Genomic DNA, 27,735 nt, shown 5'->3' on the forward strand with positions numbered 1-27,735 from the left:
CTACACCACGAAGATGACGTGCTACAGGCGCGAAATTTAACCGGGAGGAAGAAGATGCTGTGATATGCAAATGATTAGCTTTTCAGAGCATTCACACAAGGTTGGCGCCTGTGGCGACGCCTACAACGTGCTGACACGAGGAAAGTTTCCAACCGATTTCTCATACACAGTTTCCGACTTTGATAAAGGTCGGATTGTAGCCTACAGCGATTGCGGTTTATCGTTTCGCGACATCGCTGCTGGCGTCGGTCGAGATCCAATGACTGTCAGCAGAATATGGAATCGGTGGGTTCAGGAGGGTAATACGGAACGTCGTGCTGGATCCCAACGGCCTCGTATCACTAGCAGTCGAGATGACAGGCATCTTATCCGCACGGCTGTAGCGGATCGTGCAGCCATGTCTCGATCCCTGAGTCAGCAGATGCGGACGTTTCCGAAACAACAACCATCTGCACGAACAGTTCGACGACGTTTGCAGCAGCACGGACTATCAGCTCGGACACCGTGGCTGCATCACAGACAGGAGCGCCTACGATGGTGTACCCAACGACTAACGTGGGTGCACGAATGGCAAAACGTCATTTTTTGGGATGAATCCAGGTTATGTTTACAGCATCACGATGGCCGCATCCGTGTTTGGCGACATCGCGGTGAACGAACATTGGAAGCGTGTATTCGTCATCGCCATACTGGCGTATCCGCTGGCGTGATGGTATGGGGTGCCATCGGTTACACGTCTCGGTCACCTCTCGTTCGCACTAACGGCGCTTTGAACAGTGGACGTTACATTTCAGATGTGTTACGACCGGTGGCTCTACCCTTCATTCGATCCCTGCGAAACCCTACACTTCAGCAGGATAATGCACGACGACATGTTGCGGGTCCTGTACGGGCCTTTGTGGATACAGAAAATGTTCGACTGCTGCCCTGGCCAGCACATTCTCCAGATCTCTCACCAACTGAAAACGTCTGGTCAATGGTGGCCGAGCAACTGGCTCGTCACAATACGCCAGTCAGTACTATCGACGAACTGTGGTATCGCGTTGAAGCTGCACGGGCAGATGTACCTGTACACGACATCCGAGCTCTGTTCGACTCAATGCCCAGGCGTATCGAGGCCGTTATTACGGCCAGAGGTGGTTGTTCTGGGTACTGACTTCTCTGGATCTATGCACCCAAATTGCGTGAAAATCTAATCAGATGTCAGTTGTAGTATAATACGTTTGTCCAATCAATACTTGTTTATCATTTGCATTTCTTCTTGCTGTAGCAAATTTAATGGCCAGCAGTGTAGTAACGACGAGACTGTTGTAGGTAGACTGGATACCGTAACACGCAAATACATCAAAAGCTATCGCAAAATTCATAAAAAAATGAGGTAAAAATTCGCATCACACCTCCCTGATAGACAGGTCCGCTCTTTCAAATGCATGTAGGCGTCGGCTAGGTCTGGTTTGAATTGGAAGGAAGTGCATCTACGGAAACTGGGAGATAGATGACAACTAAGTTGATAACACATGGTACTGATCCGCCATCGAGCTCCAAACAGATTACAACACTGTTGTAGAAGCAACGAAACAAAACATGCCTAATTGGAAAGAACTCAAAATCCGTAAGATTCGCGAAGTTTTACAGAGGCTCGAAATTTAACGCGGACGTCACTCTGAGACGTTTTTAAAACTACCGAAAACGAAACTCTGTCTCGAAATCTGGTCATCTGTACAGTACACCAGTGTCAAAATCCAAACGATGCCTTCAGTGCGCGATAAAAATGCTGATGTTACTGATGACATTACCATTAAAGCACAGTTATTGAAAACGGCTTTCCGAAAGTTCTCCACCAAAGAAGACGACGTGAATTCGAATCAAAAACAACTCCCGAAGTGAGTAAGTTAGAAATAGGTATCGTAAGTGTAGCGAAGCAGCTTAAGTCACTTAATAAAGCGAACTCTTCCGGTCCATATCGTATATCAGTTAGGTACCTTTCAGAGTATGCTAATGCAATAGCTCCATACTTTACAGTAACAATCGTATACAACCGCTCGCTCGATGCAAGATCCGTACCCAAAGACTGGAAAGTTGCACAGGTCACACCAATATTCAAGAAAGGTAGCAGGAGTAATCCACTAAATCACAGGCACATATAGTTAGCGTCGATTTGCGGTAGGAATTAGGAACATACACTGTGTTCGAACATAAGCACCTCAAACAGAACGATTTATTGGCGCATAGTCAACACGCTTTCCTGTGAAACACAACTAGCTCTTTATTGATTGCATATTTTTGGATTTCCAGAAGGCTTTAGACACCGTTCCTCACAAGCGTCTTCTAACCAAAGTGCGCGCCTATGGAGTATCGCCTCAGTTGTGTGACTGGAATCGTGATTTCCTGTCAGAAAGGTCACAGTTCGTAGTAATAGACGCAAAGTCATCGAGTAAAACACAAATAATTTGCGGCGTTCTATTGTTCCTGATCTTTGTTAACGACATAGGAGACAATCTGAGTAGCCGTCTCAGATTGTTTGCAGACGTTGCTGTCATTTACCGTCTTGTAAAGGCATCACATGACCAAGACGCAAAATTATTTAGAGAAGGTATCTGTATGGTGCGAAAAGTGGCAGTTAACCCTGAATAAGGAAAAGTGTGAAGTTATTCACATGAGTACTAGAAGAAGTCCGCGGTAAGTCACAGAAATATGAAGGCAGCAAATTCAACTAAATACTTAGTGATTACAATTAGAAATAAGCTAAATTGGAACGATCATATAGATAATATTGTGGGTAGAGCAAACCAAAGACTGCGGTTCATTGGCACAACGCTTAGAAGGAGCAACAGGTCTACCAAAGAGACTGCTTACACCACGCTTGTCCGCCCTATTCTGGAGTACTGCTGTGCGGTGTGGGATCCGCATCAGGTGGGACTGACGGATGACGTCGAAAAAGTACAAAGAAGGGCAGCTCGTTTTCTATTATCGAGAAATAGGGGAGATAGTGTCACAGACATGATACGTGAATTGGAGTGGCAGTCATTAAAATAAAGGCGTCTTTCGTTGCGACGCGATCTTCTCTTGAAATGTCAATCACCCACTTTCTCCTCAGAGTGTGTAAATATTTTATTGGTGCCCACCTACACAAGGAGAAATGATCATTATGGTAAGATAAGGACTCGCGTGGAAAGATTCAAGTGCTCGTTTTTCCCGCGCGCAGTTCGTCTGTGCAAGAAGTGGATTAAAGGTTGTTCGATGAACCCTCTGCCAGTCACTTAATTGTGAGTTGCAAAGTAATCATGTAGACGTAGATGAAATACAACAGCGCAACCTTTGGTAGCATCTGCATTTATGTTCAAGGGTGCATCTCGGAGTGTTCATATTTTTGTTCATCCCCTGTCTATGAAAAACGTAATGTATACCGTCGAAAGTTGCAACAGGTGGTGCCGTTGAATACACAGAAATCGCAACAGTGAAAATGCAGGAATACCAGCTGAGGCAGAAAGACCCATCTTTGTACGATTACATTACTACAGAACAATCGCTGGAAGCAATGAATATCCAGGAGAATACGTACGGAAATTAGTGGGAAAGGGAACATAACACTAATCGCAGGAAAGACAGATGCGTTACGGGAAATGCTAAAAACCTAAACTACGCTTGAAGACAGACGGGAACAAGCCCGCGAAACAGTAGTTACGAATTTGAAGAACCCTTGCTAAGCAACGATTATATTGTGAACCCACACGTTTATCATACGCGAACAGCACACGAAGATAGACCAGTATGTTGAACATAATCCATGAGCATGGGCGCCGATATGTATTCCCCACACAGGACATTTTCAACGTTAACGGAATTGTGGTGCCCCTAGCGCTTACGAGACACGTATTATTACGCAACAATTGTGTCGCGAATGTAGAACTGGGCCGCGGAGTGATCACTGCGTAGGCAGCTAGAGCGAGTCAGCTGGGCCAGAAGTGCGCATGCGCAACAGCAGGAAAAAAACAAAAGAGGGTGGCGCCCGTAGTGCGCATGCGCCGTCAGTGCTGACAACGCGCTGCGTAGCACGGACTCCGGAACTGTTGCGTGCTGCGCAATGTTGGCAGCACTTCCCGGCCGCTGACGCAATAGCCCGCCTGGAAAGAAAAAGTCAGCCTTACGGTATTCACCCTGTGCTGCTATAATACCACTGGGGGATTTTAACGCACGATTCAACAGAATGAAAAAAAATTCCTCGAACATTGTTGGGAAGAACACAAGAGTACAAATTAGGACCGGAAACAACGGCGAAAGAATAACATATGTATAGAGCATTCAGCCTAGCAGAAATCTACTGCTTTTAAGCATCTCCTCAGTAAACGGAAAAAAATGCACCTCTCCAACCCCACAATTCAGGTGAATTTCTTATTACCTTAACATTCTGGATTTCTATTTGAAACTCACCTGAATTGAGGGTTTGAGAGGTGCATTTTTGCCGTTTTCTGAGGAGACGCTTAAAAGCAGTAGATTTCATTCTAGGCTGAATGCCCTACACATATGATACTCCGGGGCATTTTAACGCATAATTGAACAGCATGAAAAAAAAAATCCTGGAGCGTTGTCAGGAACAACACAACGCATAAAAGGACAGGAAAGAACGGCGGAAGAGTAACAGATGTGGTCTGACCGAAGTCTGTCTAAAACCAAAGATATATTTCACACAGTAGATACCAATAGACAAGCGGAACCAAGGAGTCTGAAAAGCTCAAAACAAGGAAAAAATTTTAAGGATAGCCTGAAAAACGAAAACCCATAAAATTATGAACGACTGATAAAGTATCCTTTTCAAACAGCAGAAGAAACAAAATCTCTTGTCCCAAATCAAAACTCATGGATAGTGGAATGTGGAATGTGATGAAGCGTTCATGAAAAGATAAAATGCATAGCACAAATGGAATAAAGACAAGAACACGTAAAACAGGACAAGATTCCAGGAAACCAGCAAGGGAACATCCAGACAGATCACGAATACTTACAGAAATTGTGATAAAAAACAATTAAAACAAACAGATCCCAATTTCACAGGGGATAATAACTCAATAGACGTTTCTATAAGACTGTCAGAAGAAACATAAGTATATATTTTCCATCAAACCTGTGATTTACGACTGAAATGGAAAAATAGCACATAATAATTATAAGAAATGTATTTTGAAAAGTTGCTAAATTGCGAATGTCCGAAATCATGATTTAACTTTATACAAGAACTCACTCAGACCCAGACCTCCCAATGAAAGGAGAAATCAAAGAAATCATCAAATCCCTCAAAAACAATGTAAATTTTTTGAGAATCTAGCCGAAATCGACCAAAATATTTGGTTAACGGAAAAGATTCCTGAAGACTGGAAGATAAATGTGGCCCACCCAGTGGACAAAAAATCAGGTGATAAAACCGACGTGAAAAACTACAGAAGCAGTTGTGTGCTTTTGGTTACCTGTAAAATATTACCAAAAACGTTATTAGCTAGGGCAGAACAAAAACCTCATCCTGAAACTGGTATTTTGGAAAGAATGCATCATGTTTAGAGCAGATTGTGAACTTAAATTAAATGATAATGTGTCTGAAAACAAGACCTCTAAATTTGATAGTCGCTTTTATTGACTTTAGAAAATCTGTGGCTCAGTTGGAAGGAACTCACTGTTGGAAATTCTCAGTGAACTGGGCTTGGATAGCAAAAGCAGAATTCTGATTAGTTGATCCCATTCTAAACTGATTTTAGAGGTGTTGAGATCAAAATTGGAATTAGACATGGAGATAGCCTCTCCAGTCTGTTCTTTAATTTTGTTCAAGAAAGGGAATGTGGAATATCAGTAGGAGGAAGATAAAACAATGAGTGAGTTAGATTAGGTTACAAATAGACAGTGTAGAATTTGCAGACGGCCTAGTTATGCCTTGAGATTTAATGGAAACAAGCGCTAGTCAGATCTTATATATATATTATAAGATCCCCCTCAGTCCACAGCATATGTTCACTGCGTTATTCCATGTTCTAACTATATCCTCTTGAACTACTGTATTGTCGACTTGTTCCGTGCAAGTCAGTTTCTCGCCTTCTCCTCTTCACTCTCAAGTCTAATGACTGTTTCCGCTTCAATCAGACAATATCTCCCATTTGATTTCGAAGTATTTCACCGACTTTTTGTAACATATATCAGTATTTCTGTATCAGCAGTTCCTATACCTTCGCTCATTCTCCTCGTCTAATGTTTACATTTCTCTTAATTTTTGGGATTCTGTGCCTCAATACGTAAAAACCGGAATCCTCAGAGGTTTGCTTCGTTGTCTTTCTACCTGACCGGCTGTTCAGAACCGTCTACGTCAGGAACGAGTACACGTTTCAAATTCAAAGTTATGTCACATACTAAGGCCCACGCTCCCTTCGCGGTGTAAAACTTTTAAGCTTCTACATCAGTTTAGTCAAAAGATACGACCATTTATATCACATGCTTTGACACTTCAAAGCGCAACGAGCAAAACCTATAGCGGACTTCCCATTCAGCTAGAATCGTCAAATTTGACAAGATGCGAGGTCTTACAGAGCAAGTTCACGAAAAAATCCTAAATTGTACATCTGTATTTTTACCACTCGAAAAACTATTTCTTATGTCATTTCTTATCAGACTTCAAACTTGAAATCGGAAGTGTTGCAATCCCTGGGACCGATATCTCGACAATATAAGTGTCCATAACAGGCAAAAATCCTCGAGTCTGTATTTGGATGAACTGTCCATATACATGATTAAGTTTGTACGGAACCCTGCGTGCGTAAGTGCTAATAGCAACTGGCCAATTTCTTTTCTCTTTTTGTTGTACTTTAAGAAAGTGGTAATTCTGACTTTACAATGAAATGAATACCCCTAGGTGCATACGGGCGTTGATATAAGTCAACGGGGACAGTTGAAAACGTGTGCCCCGACAGGGACTCGAACCCAGGATCTCCTGCTTACATGGCAGACGCTCTGTCCATCGCAGCCACCGAGGGCACAGATGAACAGCGCGACTGCAGGGACTTATTCCTTGCAGGCTTCCCGTGAGACGCACATTCGCAACTTCTTGTGCTGCACTATATTCATAATCCTCCTGCCCATTATACTCAATACTCTCGTAAGAGTTCGGCCACTGTTTGTGCATCCGCACAGAAGAAGATGGTCAAATGGCCGGTGAGCCTTAACTATACATATATGAAGATGGTATCTGTTGATTCGGACATCTATATACACTACTGGTGATTAAAATTGATACACCAAGAAGAAGTGCAGACGATAAATGGGTGTTTATTGCACAAATATATTATACTAGCACTGACATGTTATTGCATTTTCACGCAATTTGTGCGCATAGATCCTGAGAAATCAGTACCCAGAACAACCACCTCTGGCCGTAATAACGGCGTAGATACGCCTGGCCATTGAGTCAAACAGAGGTCGGATGGCGTGTACAGGTACAGCTGCCCGTGCAGCTTCAACACGATACCACAGTTCATCGAGAGTAGTGACTGGCGTATTGTGACGAGCCAGTTGCTCGGCCACCATTGACCAGACGTTTTCAGTTGGTGAGAGATCTGGAGAATGTGCTGGCTAGGACAGCAGTCGAACATTTACTGTATTCAGAAAGGCCCGTACAGGACCTGCAACATACGGTCGTGCATTATTCTGCTGAAATATAGGGTTTCGCTGGGATCGAATGAAAGGTAAAGTCACGGGTCGTAACACATCTGAAATGTAACGTTCAATGTTCAAAGTGCCGTCAATGCGAACAAGAGGTGACTGAGACTTGTAACCGATGGCACCCCATACCATCACGCCAGGAGATACGACAGTATGGCGATGACGAATACACGCTTCCAATGTGAGTTGCGACCATCGTGATGGTGTAAACAGAACCTGGAGTCATCTGAAGAAATGACGTTTTGCCATTCGTGCACCCAGGTTCGTTCGTCTAGTACACCATCGCAGGCGCTCCTGTCTGTGATGCAGCGTCAAGGGTAATCGCAGCCATGGTCTCCGAGTTGTTAGTCCATGCAGCTGCAAACGTCGCCGAACTGTTCGTGCAGATGGTTGTCGTCTTGCAAACGTCCCCATCTGCTGACTCAGGGATCGAGACGTGGCTGCACGATCCGTTACAGCCGTGCGGATAAGATGCCTGTCATCTCGACTGCTAGTGATACGAGGCCGTTGGGATCCAGCACGGCGTTCCGTATTTCCCTCCTGAGCCCACCGATTCCATATTCTGCTAACAGCCATTGGATCTCGACCGACGCGAGCAGCAATGTCGCGATAAGATAAAGCGCAATCGCGATAGGCTACAATCCGATCTTTATCAAAGTCAGAAACGTGATGGTACGCATTTCTCCTCCTTACACGAGGCATCACAACAACGTTTCACCAGGCAACGCCGGTCAACTGCTGTTTGTGTAGGAGAAATCGGTTGCAAACTTTCCTCGCGTTAGCGCCTTGTAGGTGTCTCCACCGGCACCAACCTTGTGTGAATGCTCTGAAGAGCTAATCATTTGCATATCACAGCATCTTCTTCCTTTCGCTTAAATTTCGCGTTTGTAGCACGCCATCTTCGTGGTGTATCAATTTTAATACACAAAAAGGATTTAAACGAAAATTTAGGATGTGTGGAATGCCGATAAGCTGTGCGTAGGCAAGGTAAGGGCGGTAGAGAGGTGTTTCTGGTGTTGGTCTCGATAGTGGAAGCAAGACTGAAGAAAAATCGAGACGCGCTCACTGGAATTATCGACGTAGAAAGAGCGTCCGGCAACGTAAAATGGTGCTAGGCGTTCGAAATAGTGATAATAAGCAAAAGGCTATCTACGAGAGTCATGAGGAAAGAATAAGAATTGAAGACCAAGAATGAAGTTCTTTTATTTGAAAAAAAGGGCGTAATACAGGAATGTTGTATTCCTCCCCTGCTGTTCCGTCTATACAACGAGAAAGCTATGCAGGAAATGAAAGTAAGCTTGGAGACTGGGGATTAATATCCAGTGTCAAACTTGAGCACTGACACGTTTCACTGATGACGTGCCTATCATGAATGAAAGTGAAGGAGAATTACAAGAGATTGTTGTTGTTGTTGTCTTCAGTCCTGAGACTGGTTTGATGCAGCTCTCCATGCTACTCTATCCTGTGCAAGCTCCTTCATCTCCCAGTACCTACTGCAACCTACATCCTTCTGAATCTGCTTAGTGTATTCATCTCTTGGTCTCCCTCTACGATTATTACCCTCCATGCTGCCCTCCAATGCTAAATTGGTGATCCCCTGATGCTTCAGAACATGTCCTACCAACCGATCCCTTCTTCTGGTCAAGTTGTGCCACAAACTCCTCTTCTTCCCAATCCTATTCAATACTTCCTCACTAGTTATGTTAATTACCTATCTAATCTTCAGCATTGTTTTGTAGCACCACATTTCGAAAGCTTCTATTCTGTTCTTGTCTAAACTATTTATCGTCCACGTTTCACTTCCACACATGGCTACGCTCCATACAAATACTTTCAGAAATGACTTCCTGACACTTAAATCTATACTCGATTTTAACAAATTTCTCATCTTCAGAAACGCTTTCCTTGCCATTGCCAGTCTACATTTTATATCCTCTCTACTTCGACCATCATCAGTTATTTTGCTCCCCAAATAGCAAAACTCCTTTACTACTTTAAGTGTCTCATTTCTTAATCTAATTCCCTCAGCATCACCAGACTTAATTCGACTGCATTACAAGAGTTGTCGAACGGAATGAACAGTCCAGTGAGTGTGGCATATGGATTGAGAGTGAACGGAAATACCGTTCCTCACAAGCGACTATTAATCAAATTGCGTGTATACGGAATATCCTCTCAGTTGTGTGACTGGATTCCTGATTTCCCCTCAGAGAGGTCACAGTTCGTAGTGGTAGACGGTAAATCATCGATTAGGACAGAAGGTAGTGTCATAGGCCCTCTGCTGTTCCTGATTTACATAAATGACCTAGGTGATAATCTTAGCAGCCCCATTAGATTGTTTGCAGATGACGCTGTAATTTACCGTCTAGTAAAATCATCAGACGATCGATTCCAATTACAAAATGATCTTGAGAGAATTTCTGTATGGTACGAAAAGTGGCAATTAGCACTAAACAAAGAAAAGTGTGAGGTCATCCACATGGGTACTAAAAGAAATCCAATACATTTTGGGTGTCCGATAAATCGCACAAATCTAAGGGCTGTCAATTCGACTAAATGCTTAGGAGTTACAATTACGAGCAACTTTAATTGGAAAGACCCCATAGATAATATTGTGGGAAGGCGAAACAAAGACTGCGCTTTGTTGGCAGAACACTCAGAAGATGCGACAAACCCACTAAAGAGACAGCCTACATTACACTTGTCCGTCCTCTGCTGGAATATTGCTGCGCGGTGTGGGATCCTCACCAGGTAGGATTGACGGAGGACATCGAAAAAGTGCAAAGAAGGGCAGCTCGTTTCGTATTATCGCGCTATGGGGGTGGAAGTGTCACTGATATGATACTCCAGTTGGGGCGGCAGTCACTGAAACGAAGGCGGTTTTCTTTGCGGCGATGGCAATGTCGTGTGGCTAGGGCCTCCCATCGGGTAGACCGTTCGCTTCGGCGACTTGCGTGTCGATGGGGATGAAATGATGATGAGAGACACACAACACCCAGTCATCACGAGGCAGAGAAAATCCCTGGCCCCGCCGGGAATCGAACCCGGGACCCCGTGCGCGGGAAGCGAGAACGCTACCGCACGACCACGAGATGCGGACCTTCTTTGCGGCGAGGTCTATTTACGAAATTTCAATCACCAACTTTCTGTTTCGAATGCGAAAATATTTTGGTGACACCCACCTACGAAGGGAGAAATGATCGTCATAATAAAATAAGAGAAATCAGAGCTCGAACGAAAAGATTTAGGTGTGCGTTTTTCCCATTCGAGAGTGGAATGGTAGAGAACTAGTATGAAAATGGTTCGACGAACCCTCTGCCAGCCACTCAAGTGAGAATTGCAGAGTAACCATGTAGATGTTGATGTACAAGGAATGCACAAGTAATGGCAAATAGCAGAAATGATATGAGCCATAAACTTGACATAAAAATTGGGGACCACCAAATAGACCAAGTTAAGCAAACCTGCTACTTTGGAAGCAAAATGACGCTGTGGCGTTCGCTGTTTTATTCAGTGGTTTGGTGTTTAACTAATTTGTAAATGAAAATGACAGTCTTATTTTATTACACTGAGTAATTACTAAATAATTTTTTTCCAGGCTAAAGATTTGGTCAAGTTGCTGAAGAACTCCAAGTTAACGTCGTGTTAAAGTGTTGTCTGTAAGTTGTGTAAGTGTCACTAAATCACAGTTCATACTACACATTCTATACAACTATTGATTATGATGGCAACAGTTATCTTCAGCAAAATGATCATTAAAACCACCAAATATCAGCCGCGCACAAAAGTGACGTATGTTACCTGAAACAATATTCTTCGCAACTCGTGCTTAATTAATTTCGGCTGCATACATCAGATAGAAAAGTTTGTTATAAGGATCGTGCTATGAGCACTGTTTTTAAAGAACCAATCTGATTCGAATTATTTTCATTAAAATGAGGGTTCGGGACACCGGTGCACATTTATTTTTACACATTTGAATTACGTTCCGCGCTTCTGTCTGCAGAGTTGCGTAATTTGAATTTGCCGCCGAGATAATTGTTAAGATGGCGGCAGACAATTGATAGAGATTTTCTATTGTTAGAACAAATAAGATAAGTATTTGAAATGCTTATTATACTTTACTTTCGTAGTGTGCACTATTTAGACTTCATCAAGCAAACATTTGATTTTTTTCTAAGGAAAAAACAGATTAAAACGCGATACAAATCGCTATCATCAATGGCTGCGCTGCGCTCCTTGCAGCGAAAAGAAATAATTAACACAGATAATGGTTACTAAGAGAAGAATTAAAGTTACAAATAATTATTCACTCATATTTATAATAATAATGAACTCTATTCTCAAGTAATAATTAACAAATAATTACAATTTCTTAACAGACCTGAGATTGATATGCATCCGCAACCTTCAAAAGCCAACCAACAAAATGTAAAAACAAAGGAAGACAAACGCAGATCGTAAAAGCTATTTACAATTATCATTGTCTTTGTATGATACACATCGACATGTCCAATTACATCATACAATATTATGGAAATAATAAATATTTATCATCGTTTTCACCATTTTTTCATATGTCGAATAGATAATGTTTATAACTGTTACAGGCATAATTTCCTCTCGTCGCACTGTAGCTAAAATTTATCTCGTGGATGTTACAACGCACGAAGCAAGGAGAGTTCAAAACGCGGATTAGAACAGGCAAAGACGGCATTCCTGGCAAAGAGAAGTCTACTAGTATCAAACGTAGACTTCAAAGCGAGGGAAAATTTTTTGAGAATGTACGTTTCGGGGACAACATTGAGTAGTAGTGAAACGTGGACTGTGGGAAAACTGGAATAGAAGAGAATAGAAGCATTTGAGATGTGGTGGTACAGACGAATGTTGAAGATTAGGTGGATTGATAAGGTAAGGAATGAGGAGGTTCTGCGCAGAATCGGAGAGGAAAGAAGTCTGTTGCAGAACATTGAGAAGGAGAAGGGAAGGATGATAAGACTCCTGGTAAGAAATCAGGGAATGGCTCGCATAGTACTAGAGGTAGCTGCAGAGGGTAAAATCTGTGCATGAAGACAGAGGTTGGAACACATCCAGCAAACAGCAATATGTGCCAAGCAAGGTCGTAAGAGAGGGAAAAGAGCCACCGTGGTACAACAACCGAGTTGGAAAACGGCTGCGGAAGCAAAGGAAACTTCACAGCAAACATAAACATAGCCAAAGCCTCGCAGAGAAACAAAAATTACGCGAAGCGAAATGTAGTGTGAGGAGGGCTATGCGAGAGGCATTCAATGAATTCGAAAGTAAAGTTCTACTTACTGACTTGGCAGAAAATGCTAAGAAATTTTGGTCTTATGTCAAAGCGGTAGGTGGATCAAAACAAAATGTCCAGACAGAGGATGACAGACTAAAGGCCGAAATACTAAATGTATTTTTCCAAAGTTGTTTCACAGAGAAAGACTGCAGTGTAGTTCCGTCTCTAGATTGTCGCACAGTGACAAAATGGTAGATATCCAAATAGACGACAGAGGGATAGAGAAACAATTAAAATCGCTCAAACGAGGAAAGGCCGCTGGACCTGATGGGATGCCAGTTCGATTTCACACAGAGTACGCAAAGGAACTCGCCCCCCTTCTTGCAGCGGTGTACCGTAGGTCTCTAGAAGAGCGTAGCGTTCCAAAGGATTGGAAAAGGGCACAGGTCATCCCCGTTTTCAAGAAGGGACGTCGAACAGGTGTGGAGAACTATAGACCTATATCTCTAACGTCGATCAGTTGTAGAATTTTGGAACACATATTATGTTCGAGTATAATGACTTTTCTGGAGACTAGAAATCTGTAGGAATCAGCATGGGTTTCGAAAAAGACGGTCGTGTGAAACCCAGCTCGCACTATTCGTCCACGAGACTCAGAGGGCCATAGACACGGGTTCCCAGGTAGATGCCGTGTTTCTTGACTTCCGCAAGGTGTTCGATACAGTTCCCCACAGCCGTTTAGTAAACAAAGTAAGAGCATATGGACTAACAGACCAATTGTGTGATTGGATTGAAGACTTCCTAGATAACAGAACGCAGAATGTCAATCTCAATGGAGAGAAGTCTTCCGAAGTAAGAGTGATTTCAGGTGTGCCGCAGGGGAGTGTCGTAGGACCGTTGCTATTCACACTATACATAAATGAGCTGGTGTATGACATCGGAAGTTCACTGAGGCTTTTTGCAGATGATGCTGTGGTGTATCGAGAGTTTGCAACAATGGAAAATTGTACTGAAATGCAGGAGGATCTGCAGCGAACTGAAGCACGGTGCAGGGAATGGCAATTGAATCTCTGTGTAGACAAGTGTAATATGCTGCGAATACATAGAAAGAAATACCCCATATCATTTAGCTACAATATAGCAGGTCAGCAAGTGGAAGCAGTTAATTCCCTAAATTATCTGGGAGTAGGCATTAAGAGTGATTTAAAATGGATTGATCATATAAAGTTGATCGTCGGTAAAGCAGATGACAGACTGAGATTCATTGGAAGAGTCCTAAGGAAATGCAGTCCGAAAAGAAAGGAAGTTCGCCCAATGCTTGAATACTGATCAGCAGTGTGGGATCCGTACCAGATAGGTTTGATAAGAGATAGATCCAACAGAGAGCAGCGCGCTTCGTTACAGGATCATTTAGTAATCGCGAAAACGTTACGGAGATGATAGATAAACTCCAGTGGAAGACTCTGCAGCAGAGACGCTCAGTTGCTCGGTACGGGCTTTTGTTGAAGTTTCGAGAACATACCTTCACCGAGGAGTCAAGCAGTATATTGCTCCCTCCTACGTATATCTGGCGAAGAGACCGTGAGGATAAAATCAGAGAGATTAGAGCCCACACAGAGGCATACCGACAATCCTTCTTTCCACGAACAATACGAGACCGGAATAGAAGGGAGAACCGATACCGTCAGGTAGCTTGCGGAATATGGATGTTTATGTAGATGTAGAAATAGTAGAGGATGTAGGTTGGAAGTGCTACTCTCAGATGAAGAGGTTGGCAAAGCAGAGGAATTTCGTGGCGGGCCGCATCTAACCAGGCAAGAGACTGTTGCGGGGAAACTGTTTTTGATATCGGCGGTGTAGCCTTCTACTTGTTCGCGAGTGTGGTAGGTGCAGGGCATGCAGTGTGCAGTGTGCGGTGCGCGGCGGAGGGTGCTGTCGGCTCGTTAGGCTGCGCGGCGTTGCGTGCGTGACCTATCTCGACGTGCGGCCGTGTCACGTGTCTCGCGAGAAGTCACGTCTGGCCGGTTCCGCTCCGGCGCTGATGACGCAACGCTGGACGGCCTGCAGCGCGCCGTCGGGGGTCCCACACGGCTACGTCCCGGGGCCCACACTGTCCGGTCGGTCTCGCTCTGGAAGCGTTATGAAACTGAGTAGGAAGAAATAACGACGCACAAGAAGTGATCTCACATGGGTTACATCGTTTTCCAGGCCCAGTTTCTCCAGCGTGGCGGACAAGCGCTCTCCATCTCGTACTCTGTCCATACACCTTCTGTTCCAGGACAGCTTCCCACTTGTATACCTTCTCAAGCCCTTGGATTGGATTGGATTGTCTGGGGGAAGAGACCAAACAGCGAGGTCATCGGTCTCATCGGATTAGCAAGGGATGGGGAAGGATGTTGGCTGTGTCCTTTGAAAGGAACCATCCCAACATTTGCCTGGAGCGATTTAGGGAAATCACGGAAAAACTAGATCAGGATGGCCGGACGCGGGATTGAACCGTCGTCCTCCCGAATGCCAGTCCAGTGTCGAACCACTGCGCCACCTCGCTCGGTGTATCCCTTCTCCTCCACATCTGATCTTACAGTCTCTATCTAGCGTTTTTTTGGTCTTCTCCGCGCTCTTCTTCGTACGAGGTTCGGGATGAAATACTTTTTGGCAGGTCTTTGGCTGTTCATTCTCATTATGTGCCCATACCACTGAAGCCTGCGTTTATTTGTGACACAGGTAACGGGAACCTCAATACCAGCTCCTTTTCTATTTACCTAATTCCTGATTTTACCCTTTCTAGTTGTTTGGTTCGCAGTTCTAATGCATCTCATTTTTAAAATTGTTTAAAAGCAGAGTTGCTCGCAGCCGATGTTACACTACTGGCCATTAAAATTGCTACACCAAGAAGAAGCGCACATGATATACCGGTATTCATTGGACAAATATATTATACTAGAAGTGACATGTGATTACATTTTCACGCAATTTCGGTGCATAGATCCTGAGAAATCAGGACCCAGAACAACCACCTCTGGCCGTAATAACGGCCTCGATATTCCTGGGCATTGAGTCAAGCAGAGCTTGGATGGCGTGTACAGGTACAGCTGCCCATGCAGCTTCAACACGATACCACAGTTTATTGAGAGTAGTGACTGGCGTATTGTGACGAGCCAGTTGCTCGGCCACCATTGACCAGACGTTTTCAGTTGGTAAGAGATCTGGAGAATATGCGGGCCAGGGCAGCAGTCGAACATTTTCTGTACCCAGAAAGCCCGTACACGACCTGCAACATGCGGTCGTACATTATCCTGCTGAAATGTAGGGTTTCGCAGGGACCGAATGAGGGGTAGAGCCACGGGTCGTAACACATCTGAAATGTAACGTCCACTGTTCAAAGTGCCGTCAGTGCGAACAAGAGGTGACCGAGACGTGTAGCTAATGGCACCCCATACTATCACGCCAGCGGATACGCCAGTATGGCGATGACGAATTCACGCTTCCAATGTTCGTTCACCGCGATGCCGCCAAACACGGATGCGACCATCGTGATGCTGTAAACAGAACCTGGATTCATCCGAAATAATGACGTTTTGCCATTCGTGCACCCAGGTTCGTCGTCGAGTACACCATCGCAGGCGCCCCTGTCTGTGATGCAGCGTCAAGGGTAACCGCAGCCACGGTCTCCGAGCTGATAGTCCGTGCTGCTGCAAACGTCGTCGAACTGTTCGTGCAGATGGTTGTTGTTGTTGTCTTCAGTCCTGAGACTGGTTTGATGCAGCTCTCCATGCTACTCTATCCTGTGCAAGCTGCTTCATCTCCCAGTACCTACTGCAACCTACATTCTTCTGAATCTGCTTAGTGTACTCATCTCTCGGTCTCCCTCTACGATTTTTACCCTCCACGCTGCCCTCCAATGCTAAATTTGTGATCCCTTGATGCCTCAAAACATGTCCTACCAACCGATCCCTTCTTCTAGTCAAGTTGTGCCACAAACTTCTCTTCTCCCCAATCCTATTCAATACCTCCTCATTAGTTACGTGATCTATCCACCTTATCTTCAGTATTCTTCTGTAGCATGCAGATGGTTGTTGTCTTGCAAACGTCCCCATCTGTTGACTCGGGGATCGAGACGTGGCTGCACGATCCGTTACAGCCGTGCGGATAAGATGCCTGTCATCTCGACTGCTTGTGATACGAGGCCGTTGGGATCCAGCAAGCTGTTCCGTATTTCCCTCCTGAGCCCACCGATTCCATATTCTGCTACCAGTCATTGGATCTCGACCGACGCGAGCAGCAATGTCGCGATACGATAAACCGGAATCGTGATAGGCTACAATCCGACCCTTATCAAGGTCACAAACGTGATGGTAAACATTTTTCCCCCTTACACGAGGCATCACAACAACGTTTCACCAGGCAACGCCGGTCAACTGCTGTTTGTGTATGAGAAATGTTTTGGAAACTTTCCTCGTGTCAGCACGTTGTAGGTTTCGCCACCGGCGCCAACCTTGTGTGAATGCTCTGGAAAGCTAATCATTTGCATATCACAGTATCATATTCCTGTTTGTTAAATTTCGCATATATAGCACGTCATCTTCGTGGTGTAGGAATTTTATTGGCCAGTAGTGGAGAAACGTATTTGACGTTATTCTTTGCCTGTTGATGGTGATTTGTGCTGCCTTTGTTTTACTTTTCTTCAGTCCGAAATTTGTGAATGAGTTGGTCCAGTCATTAAGTTTCTTCTCTGCTCCAGCTTGAGTCTCTGCTCAGCAAAAACCAGGGCATTAGGTTCGCCGCTTATTTTCTTGATAGATTTAAGATCTTGTGCATTACTATTACAAACAGTAGTTGTGACAGGGTACTTCCTTGTCCGACGCCTCTCCTTCTTTCAATCCATTCAAATCGTCCGTTGCATGTCTGGACACAGCACTTTTGGTAGTCCATGTTGACCTCATCGATCAGGTACTTTGGCACCTTTAGGTCTTGCAAACATTCCCACATCTTGCTTCGAGGAACACTGTCATTAGCTTTCTCAAAGCCCAGAAGTACAATCACGAGATGTCTTCCATTTTCCCGGTATTTCTCTGTCTCACTGCAAAAATACGATCCGTAGTACCTCAAAGAGCGAGGTGGTGCAATGATTACCACACTGGACTCGCATTCGGCAGGACGACGGTTCAAACCCGCGTCCGACTATCGTCATTTAAGTTTCCCGCGATTTCCCTAAATCACTTGAGGCGCAAATGCGAGGCTGGTTCCTTTGAAAGGGCACTCTCCCTAATCCGATGCGACTGATGATCACGCTATTTTGTGCCTCCCCCATATCAAGCAACCAGCCGTAGTACCTCGGTCTTTCCTGAATGCACGTCGTTCTTAATTTTTGGTAACATTTTCGGGAGGCTGCGATCTTGTAATCTATTAAAATCAATGGCTGTTGACGGTTAGACTCGTGACACATTATCTGCCTATCCACTTATGCTGGCAGCTGATGCGGGATATATAGGGATCGTAGCAAACACGTTGCGCATCAACTACAGCCTGAAGATGGCGCATTAAAGCGCCGAAACTGGTTGCAACATAATAAAATAAAATCATAAAGACGGCTGTAGGTGTTTTATTTTGTCACAACAGTGAAAAAACAGGCTAGAACGCGACGGTACTTTGATAAAATGACCGGTTTCTGCCATCTTCAGATAGCACCATAATATAAATCGTTTTGCAGTTTGTTTTGATCTTATGATGACTTTACTAGTCGTTAAACGACGGCGTCATCTGCAAACAACCGAAGACGGCTGCTCAGATTGTCTCCCAAATCGTTTATATAGATAAGGAATAGCAAAGGGCCTATAACACTACCTTGGGGAACGCCAGAAATCAGTTCTGTTTTAGTCGATGACTTTCCGTCGATTAATACGAACTGTGACCTCTCTGACAGGAAATTACAAATCCAGTCACATAACTGAGACCATATTCCATAAGCGTGCAATTTCACTACAAGTTACTTGTGTGGTACAGTGTCAAAAGGCTTCCGGAAATCCAGAAATACGGACTCGATCTGAAATCCCTCGTCAATAGCACTGAACACTTCATGTGAATAAAGAGCTAGTTGTGTTTCGCAGGAACGATGTTTTCTAAACCCATGTTGACTGTGTGTCAATAGACAGTTTTCTTCGAGGTAATTCATAATGCTCGAACACAGTATATGTTCCAAATTCCTGCTGCTTATCGACGTTAATGATATGGGCCTGTAATTTAGTGGATTACTCCTACTACATTCCTTGAATATTGGTGTGACCTGTGCAACTTTCCAGTCTTTGGGTACGGATCTATTGTCGAGTGAACGGCTGTATATGATTGTTAAGTATGGAGCTAATGCATCAGCATACTGCGAAAGGAACCTAATTGGTGTGCAGTCTCGACCAGAGGACTTGCATTTATTAAGTCATTTAAGTTGCTTCACTACTCCGAGGATGTGTGCTTCTGCGTTATTCATATTGTCAGCTGTTCTCGATTCGCATTCTGGAATATTTAGTTCGCCTTCTTTTGTGAAGGCATTTCGGAAGGCTGTGTTTAGTAACTGTGCTTTGGCAGCACTATCTTCGATAATATCACCATTGCTATTGCACAGAGAAGGCATTGCCGCTAACACATACGACCAGAATCTCTTTGGATTTTCTGCCAGGTTTTGAGACGAAGTTTCGTTGTGGAAACTGTTATAGGTGTCTCGCATTGAAGTCCGCGCTTAGTTTCGAGCTTCTGTAAAAGATCGCCAATCTTGGGGATTTTGCGTCTTTTTACATGTGGCATGTTTTTTTCCTTATTTCTGCAACAGTGGTTTAACCCGTTTTGTGTACCAAAGAGGATCAGCTCCGTCATTTGTTAATTTATTTGGTATAAATCTCGCAATTGCTACCGATACTATTTCTTTGAATTAAAGCTACATCTGATTTACACTTCCATTGTTAATTTGGAATGGCTGGAGATTGTCTCTCAGGAAGTCGTCAACTGAATTTTTATCTGATTTTTGAATAGGTATATTTTTCGAGGATTTGGGGATTACAATATTCAATCTCGCGACGACAACCCTGTGTTCACTAATCCCCGAATCGGTTTTGATGCTCGTTATTATCTCAGAATTATTTGTTGCTAAGAGGTCAAGTGTGTTTTCACAACCGCTTACTATTCGCGTGGGCCGGCCTAAAAGTGGCCGTGCGGTTCTAGGCGCTGCAGTCTGGAACCGCGAGACCGCTACGGTCGCAGGTTCGAATCCTGCCTCGGGCACGGCTGTGTGTGATGTCCTTAGGTTAGTTAGGTTTAACTAGTTCTGAGTTCTAGGGGACTAATGACCTCAGAAGTTGAGTGCCATAATGCTCAGAGCCATTTGAACCATTTGCACTATTCGCGTGGGCTCATGAAGTAACTGCTCGAAATAATTTTCAGAGAATGATGTTGAGATGGGATCTAAAATTGATTCCGTATTTCTAGATTTCCGAAAGGTTTTGACACTGTAGCACACAACCGGCGTGTGGTGAAATTGCACGCTTATGGAATATCGTCTCAGTCATGGGACTCAATTCGTGATTTCCTGTCAGAGAGGTCACAGATCGTAGTGATTGACGGAAAGTCATGGAGTAAAACACAAGTGATTACTTTCCTTCCACAAGGTAGTGTTAGAAGCCTTCTGCTGTTCCTTATGGATATAAACGTTTTAGGAGACAATCTGAGCAGCCGTCTTAGGTTGTTCGCATATGACGCTGTCGTTTATCGACTAGTAAAGTCGTCAGAAGATCAAAACAAATTGAAAAACGCTTTAGAAAAGATATCTGCGTGGTGAGAAAATTGGCAGTTTCTCCTAAATAATGACGTCATTGTGCTAAAAGGAATCCGTTAAACTTCGTTTACACGATAAATCAATGAAATTTAAATGACGTAAATTCAACCAAATATCTAGGAATTACAATTAGGAACAACTTTAATTCCAAAGAACACACAGAAAATGTTGTGGGGGGAAGGCGAACCAAAGACTGAGTTTTATTGCCGAAACAGAAAATGTAGTGGGTCTACTAAGAGACTGCCTACACTACGCTTATCCGTCCTTTTTTGCAGTACTACTGCGCGGTGTGGGATCTTTACCAGATAGGACTCACAAAGTATATCGAGAAAGTTCAAAGAGCAGCACGTTTTGTACTATCGAGAAATAGGGCGGAGAGTTTGAAAGACATAATGCAGGATTTGAGGTGGACATCTTCAAACAAAGGCGTTTGCCGTTGCGGCGGAATGTTCTCACGAAGTTTGAACCACCATTTTTCTCCAGCGAATACGGAAATATGTTGTTGAGGCAGCCCTATACAGTGAGAAACGATCATCATAGTAAAACAAGGCAAATCACCGCTCGAAAGGAACGATATAGCTGTTCGTTTTTTCCGCGCGCTGTCCGAGATTGGAAAAATAGAGAATTATTTTAAAACTAGATCAGTGAACCATCGGCCAGGCACTTCAGTCTATCCATGTAGATGTAGATACAGACTTCGGACGACAACATAATCAATTTTTTTTTCTTCGGTCGTATCGGCCAACAGGGCAGGAAATATGGACTGTGAGAACCCAAAGTTAGTCGAAGAAAGGAGTTTGTGGCATCCTGTGTACCTAATATATCATAATCGGGATAGGCCTTTAGTTCGGAATCTATGAACTGAAAGTGCAGGTTTACTGGAAACGGCATTTAGGCAAAATGTTTATAGGTAATTTTAGGTGTAAATCATAGCTGCTGTTACTCGCACCAGCCGGTGGCCGCGTTTGTTATCTTGCACGTAACGTCATATTTTTTTACTCAGTTGTACACCGATGTTTGTTGCTTGTTATGATGCTATACTGTATATGTGAAGGCTCTCTACCTCCTGTGGTATGTTCATATCAGTTTATGTTCTTTGTGCTGCCTCTCCTTTTACATATTATTTTTTCTGCGAAGTGAAAATTTGAAAACTGTTAGTTGTTGTTGCAGATTGTTTTTTAAAGTCGCAATGAAAAAACTTCTGTCTACTTTTGTTTGACCACAGTAATGTAATGCAGTTAATAATGAATTTTAATATTAGCCGGCTACGCTCACTTATATCACGTATAACGATAATTACGTAAAGTGGAGACACAAGCATCCAACTACATAATCCCTGCGTAGAACATACGTAGCACCTCACGTGACATTGACTGCGAGAGAAATGGTTAACTGTTACATTAGCTAACTCTTTCGTTGACATTATACAGCAAAAGATTTTACTGTTCACAAAAATATTGTGTCTACGTTAATCCAGGCCAAGCCTCATTTTGGGCTTAAAGCCAAAATTCAGTAGGAAAACGTTTTGAAATTGTACTGCTCAGCTGAAAATGAAAGAGCTTAAGTCGTGCGCCTTTTGCACGGCCAGTTCAAATTCATCTCTGCCGCATAATGGCGGCTGCTGCAACTCGTCAGCGAAGATTCTCGAAAAGTTCAAAATGCTAAGTGCTGAAAAATCGTAGTGAATTTGACATGGCAGGGTATTTACAATATTTAAATAAGTCTAGCAAATTCTCTATAATCATATATTTAAATATTTAACAGGTTTACAGATACCTATCTGATTATCAAACAGATACAGTTCGACCATTAACATAGAACTAGAAACAAAAGAGCCGAGCGAAATCTGTAATGGCGCTCTTTTAACAACGAAAAATTGACATGACCACAGATATTATTATAATGTAACTCTAAGACACATATTTTTTAACATTAGTTATTCTTTGACGATTACATTAATTACAAAAAAAATTTCTGATAACTAAAATACGTATTGCATTTTCAACAGATAATGATTCTTAGATATTTGTGAATGTTCGTTAGAAAAATGTTTACGTTACTGTTCATTATTCATCGTTCTTAAGGGAACGTTATATCTTCTAAACGCTTGTAAATTTTTATTATTTGGAAAATACTTAAAAAAAACTACGTTCCTTATGACTTTCGTAACCTTTCCGCACGTATTCTAAACATGATTTTACTCGGAACACGTCAGCTAAAGTTGAGTTGCTGAACATCCAGTGGCTGACATTTTTCGCCAGCAACGATCACAGCAATGTATAAAAAATTTCCAAAGTGAATTAGAATCTAAAAAGAATAGTATGTTCAGGTGTTAAGGGTGCCGTTAAAATTACTGTAGTGGATCTTTTTGTGGGTTGTGGTGGGTAGGAATCAGCTGCCTACGTATTATTATTATTATTATTACTGATTGCTGGTCTTTTCCGCCAGCAGGATGGAGATTTTGTTACGTGGAAGTGGTTCGCGAATGTGAATGTGTCGGCGCTCTTCAATGCTTTAGATGTTAAACAGTATCTTATTCTATAACGTATGTTTGTCTTTCAGACTTGTGCTCAATGACAGTCGTAAAAACGTTGCTTGACGCATGTCTGCATAGCTTCAAATAAATTCAGGAAAACAGTGTTGTTAATCTTGCTTGTCAAGGTCACCACGAATCATCTGGAGCATGTGATAGGACGTTTCTCCGTTGATTGTGATATGTGCCTAAAACTTGCAATTCCAGTAACCGAAGAAACATTGTGAAGTATCCGCCACGTTTTTTCCAGGCAGATACGGCTCACTCACACACGCTTCGGCGATTTTTTAGTAGCAGAAGGCGCATTGCAGCATTCTTCGTCAATCACAGAGGCGTCCCGCCCTAGAAGGTTAAAATCGAACCTGCCTCGTACTTAGAATAGGGTCCAACTTAACCTAACTGCGTTGTGTTACCGTATTTCCAAAAGAAAAATAGCAGGGGGCATTATAAACAATCATTTTGTGAACCACAGCGGCTTACTTTTATTTACTAAAGCGCATTTCTCTCTTCCTCTTACCTCCTTAAGTAATTCTTTCTTGGATTTGATGTTCTCATAGTATTCAGAATAAGTGGGATCTTTGTAATTATAGCTGACGATCGACAAGTTCTTTGCACCTTGTGCAGAAAGTCTGTTTCCTACACCAGTCCAATATGCATTTAAAAGGAAAATATCCTTTCCACAGCTGTGTTGTGAACAGGAATTTGCAAAAACGTATTGCACAGTTCTCAAAAGTCCTGAATATTCATCTCCGGAACGACTGTTCATAAAATCACACCCTCTGATATACACAGTTTTCTTTAAAGATTTCGGTCTGTTTTATAGCTTGTGCTATTCACTTGGAAACATTTCTAGGCTATTTCCTTCATCAAACAATTTTATTTCTGAAACAGACTACAGCAATCAAGTTTTCATTGCTAAGAGTTAACCAATATAACACAGTTAATTCATCGTACTGCCTCATCCGTTTGCTAACGTAATCACTACAAACAGAATGTTGTTGTTGTGGTCTTCAGTCCTGAGCCTGGTTTGATGCAGCTCTCCATGCTACCTTATCCTGTGCAAGCTTCTTCATCTCCCAGTAGCTACTGCAACCTACATCCTTCTGAATCTGCTTAGTGTATTCATCTCTCGGTCTCCCTCTACCATTTTTACCCTCCACGCTGCCCTCCAGTACAAAATTGGTGATCCCTTGATGCCTCAGAACATGTCCTACCAACCGATCCCTTCTTCTGGTCAAGTTGTGCCACAAACTTCTCTTCTCCCCAATCTTATTCAATACTTCCTCATTAATTACGTGATCTACCCATCTAACCTTCAGCATTCTTCTGTAGCACCACATTTCAAAACCCTCTATTCTCTTCTTGTCCAAACTATTTATCCTCCACGTTTCACTTCCATACATGGCGACACTCCACACAAGTACTTTCTGAAGTGACTTCCTGACATTTAAATCTATACTCGATGTTAACAAATTCCTCTTCTTCAGAAACGCTCTTCTTGCCATTGCCAGTCTACATTTTATATCTTCTCTAATTCGACCATCATCAGTTATTTTGCTCTCCAAATAGCAAAACTCCTTTACTACTTTAAGTGTCTCATTTCCTAATCTAATTCCCTCAGCATCACCCGACTTAATTCGACTACATTCCATTATCCTCGGTTTGCTTTTCTTGATGTTCATCTTATACCCTCCTTTCAAGACACTGTCCATTCCGTTCAACTGCTCTTGCAAGTCCTTTGCTTGTTTCTGACACAATTACAATGTCATCGGCGAACCTCAAAGTTTTGATTTCTACTCCATGGATTTTAATATCTACTCCGAACTTTTGTTTCCTTTACTGCTTGCTCAATATACAGATTGAATAGCATCGGGGAGAGGCTACAACCCTGTCTCACTCCCTTCCCAACCACTGCTTCCCTTTCATGCTCCTCGACTCTTACAAGTGCTATTGTTTTCTGTACAAATTGTAAATAGCCTTTTGCTCCCTGTATTTTACCCCTGCCACCTTCAGAATTTGAAAGAGAGTATTCAAGTCAAGATTGTCAAAAGCTTTCTCCAAGTCTACAAACGCCAGGAACGTAGGTTTGCCTTTCCTTAATCTTTCTTCTAAGATAAGTCGTAGGTCAGTATTGCCTCACGTGTTCCAACATTTCTGCGGAACCAAACTGATCTTCCCCGAGGTCGGCTTCTACCAGTTTTTCCATTAAGCGTTCATATATTTTGCGACCACGTTAAAACTCTGGTCACGGCCACGTTTAGAGACGACATGTATTACTTTTGTGGGAATGAAGTTATTTACAGCTCACTTGCTGATTTGACACAATATCGCTCAGGACAGAATACATTTCTTTTTCACCTCCAGTGCGCGATATTTAACTGTACGGGTAACTGGAGACGCTACGAAGAAGCCATGGGTACCCATGAGCCAGCGGTAAGCTACTTACTCTAGAGGTGCGAAGTTGGGGATCAACTCGCCGTGACCCTGGAATAGTGGAAAACAGATAAAGGATGATGATGTTTGGTTTGTGGAATGCTCAACTCCGCTGTTATCAGCATCCACACAAATTCTCAAACTTTGCCCAGTTCAAACTCGCCACTTTCAGGAATGATGACGAAATGATGAGGACAACACACACACCCAGGCATCTGGAGGCTGGTAAAAAACCCTGACCCCGCCGGGAATCGAACCCGGGACCCCGTGCTCGGGAAGCGAGAACAAGACCTCGAGACGCGGACGAAAACAGATAAGTCGGCAGGGCCGGATGGAATCCACATTCGGTTCCACAAAGAGTTCTCTACGGCATTGGCCCCTTCCTTAGTTTACATTTCCCGCGTATCTCTTGCCCAGTGCAAATACCCAAGCGACTGCAAAAAAAGTGTGGGTGAGTCTTGTTTATAAGAAGGGCAAAAGGGCGGACCCACAAAATCACAGACCAATAACCCTAACTTCTGTCTGCCGCAGTATCCTTGACCATGTGCTCAGTTGGAATGAGGGGGGGGGGGCAGTTGCCCCTAGTGAGAATTCATTTAGTTTACGAATATAAAAAATACCTGTAACTATAGAACCTAGTTATGCATAATTTAAAATACCTGTAAAATTACCGCTAAAATAACCGGAAAATATCGATAAAATGACGTAAAAATGATATAAAACATGTGTAAACAGAATTACAGGATGAACTAGACCAATGAAAAACTTTAAAGGAGATTCGAACTGAAATTAAAAAATAATGATAAATTTAAAAATTGTGTGTTTTTCTTTAAGAAATCTCGTTCGTTGAAGATGTGCAAAATTGTTATATATCCATCTTACAGCTGTTACCTACGAAGTATCTTTATTTTTATTTCTACACCCATACGTGGTAGAAATTAACAACAGCAAGTGAGGCAACAATGGAAATAATCAGATGAACCAGCAGCTTATTGTTAACTTTTACAAATGCATTCTTGAGCAACATTTAAACGTTTTTCCTGAAGGCACGCCCATTGTTCGTTCTTTACATATTAAAAGAATCTGTTGTGTCATAAAGGGGCGTTAAAAACAAACGTAAAAAAATGACATCTTCCTTGAAAAATAATCTACGATACAGCATCTACTTGACGAAAAATACAAAATTAAAGATAGATATCCTTCAGTTACTTCCGAATGTCGATTTTTAATAGCAGGAAAACAAGTAGTCCTAGAGAAAAGGCTTAGGACAGGACCAGACGAAAATGGCGGCAAAATGTACAGTCTGCTAATATAAAAACAGGTTTTACTATATTATAAATGTTAGTTTTTTATGTTCATAACTCTGGCATCGTACTAAAAGTGCATCAGTATTTCTAAATTGCATATATGGGGAAAACATCTGGCTTACTATGAAACGACAAATGGCCTTCAGAGCACAATAGTAATTCAGTAAGCATGTTAGAATAAGTAGGCCTATTCCAATTCCAAAATAGAGCTGTATCACGTGAAAGAACCGTTGTTAGTGCACTACGCAGCTACGGAACGCCGGCCGCGGTGGTCTCGCGGTTCTAGGCGCGCAGTCCGGAACCGTGCGACTGCTACGGTCGCAGGTTCGAATCCTGCCTCGGGCATGGATGTGTGTGATGTCCTTAGGTTAGTTAGGTTTAAGTAGTTCTAAGTTCTAGGGGACTAATGACCTCAGCAGTTGAGTCCCATAGTGCTCAGAGCCATTTGAACCAGCTGCGAAACACTATTGTTAAGTGCATAAAAGAAGCTTTCACAGTAATGTAAGTCAATTTGACCAGTTTTACACAGCTCAGTGTAGTGAACCGATTTTTTTCCGGACTGTTAATTTAAATCCAACTGCGTTCACTGCATGAGCAGTGTTTTTAAGCGCTGAAACGATTATTAGCGGTAAGAAAACAATTTATTGGCAGAATACGGTTCAGAAACATAAAACATAACATAAAATCTGGGATATAT

The 27,735-nt window shown here is 42.9% G+C and overlaps 1 protein-coding gene across 1 annotated transcript in view; it reads left to right on the forward strand.

The window, feature by feature from the left end:
* The window catches only part of LOC126295063 (forkhead box protein D1-like), a 443,237-nt gene that overhangs the window by 185,608 nt on the left and 229,894 nt on the right, over positions 1-27,735 (forward strand). The window lies entirely within an intron of this gene.

This window comes from Schistocerca gregaria, chromosome 11 (assembly GCF_023897955.1).
Source record: "Schistocerca gregaria isolate iqSchGreg1 chromosome 11, iqSchGreg1.2, whole genome shotgun sequence".
NCBI classification, from domain to species: domain Eukaryota; kingdom Metazoa; phylum Arthropoda; class Insecta; order Orthoptera; family Acrididae; genus Schistocerca; species Schistocerca gregaria.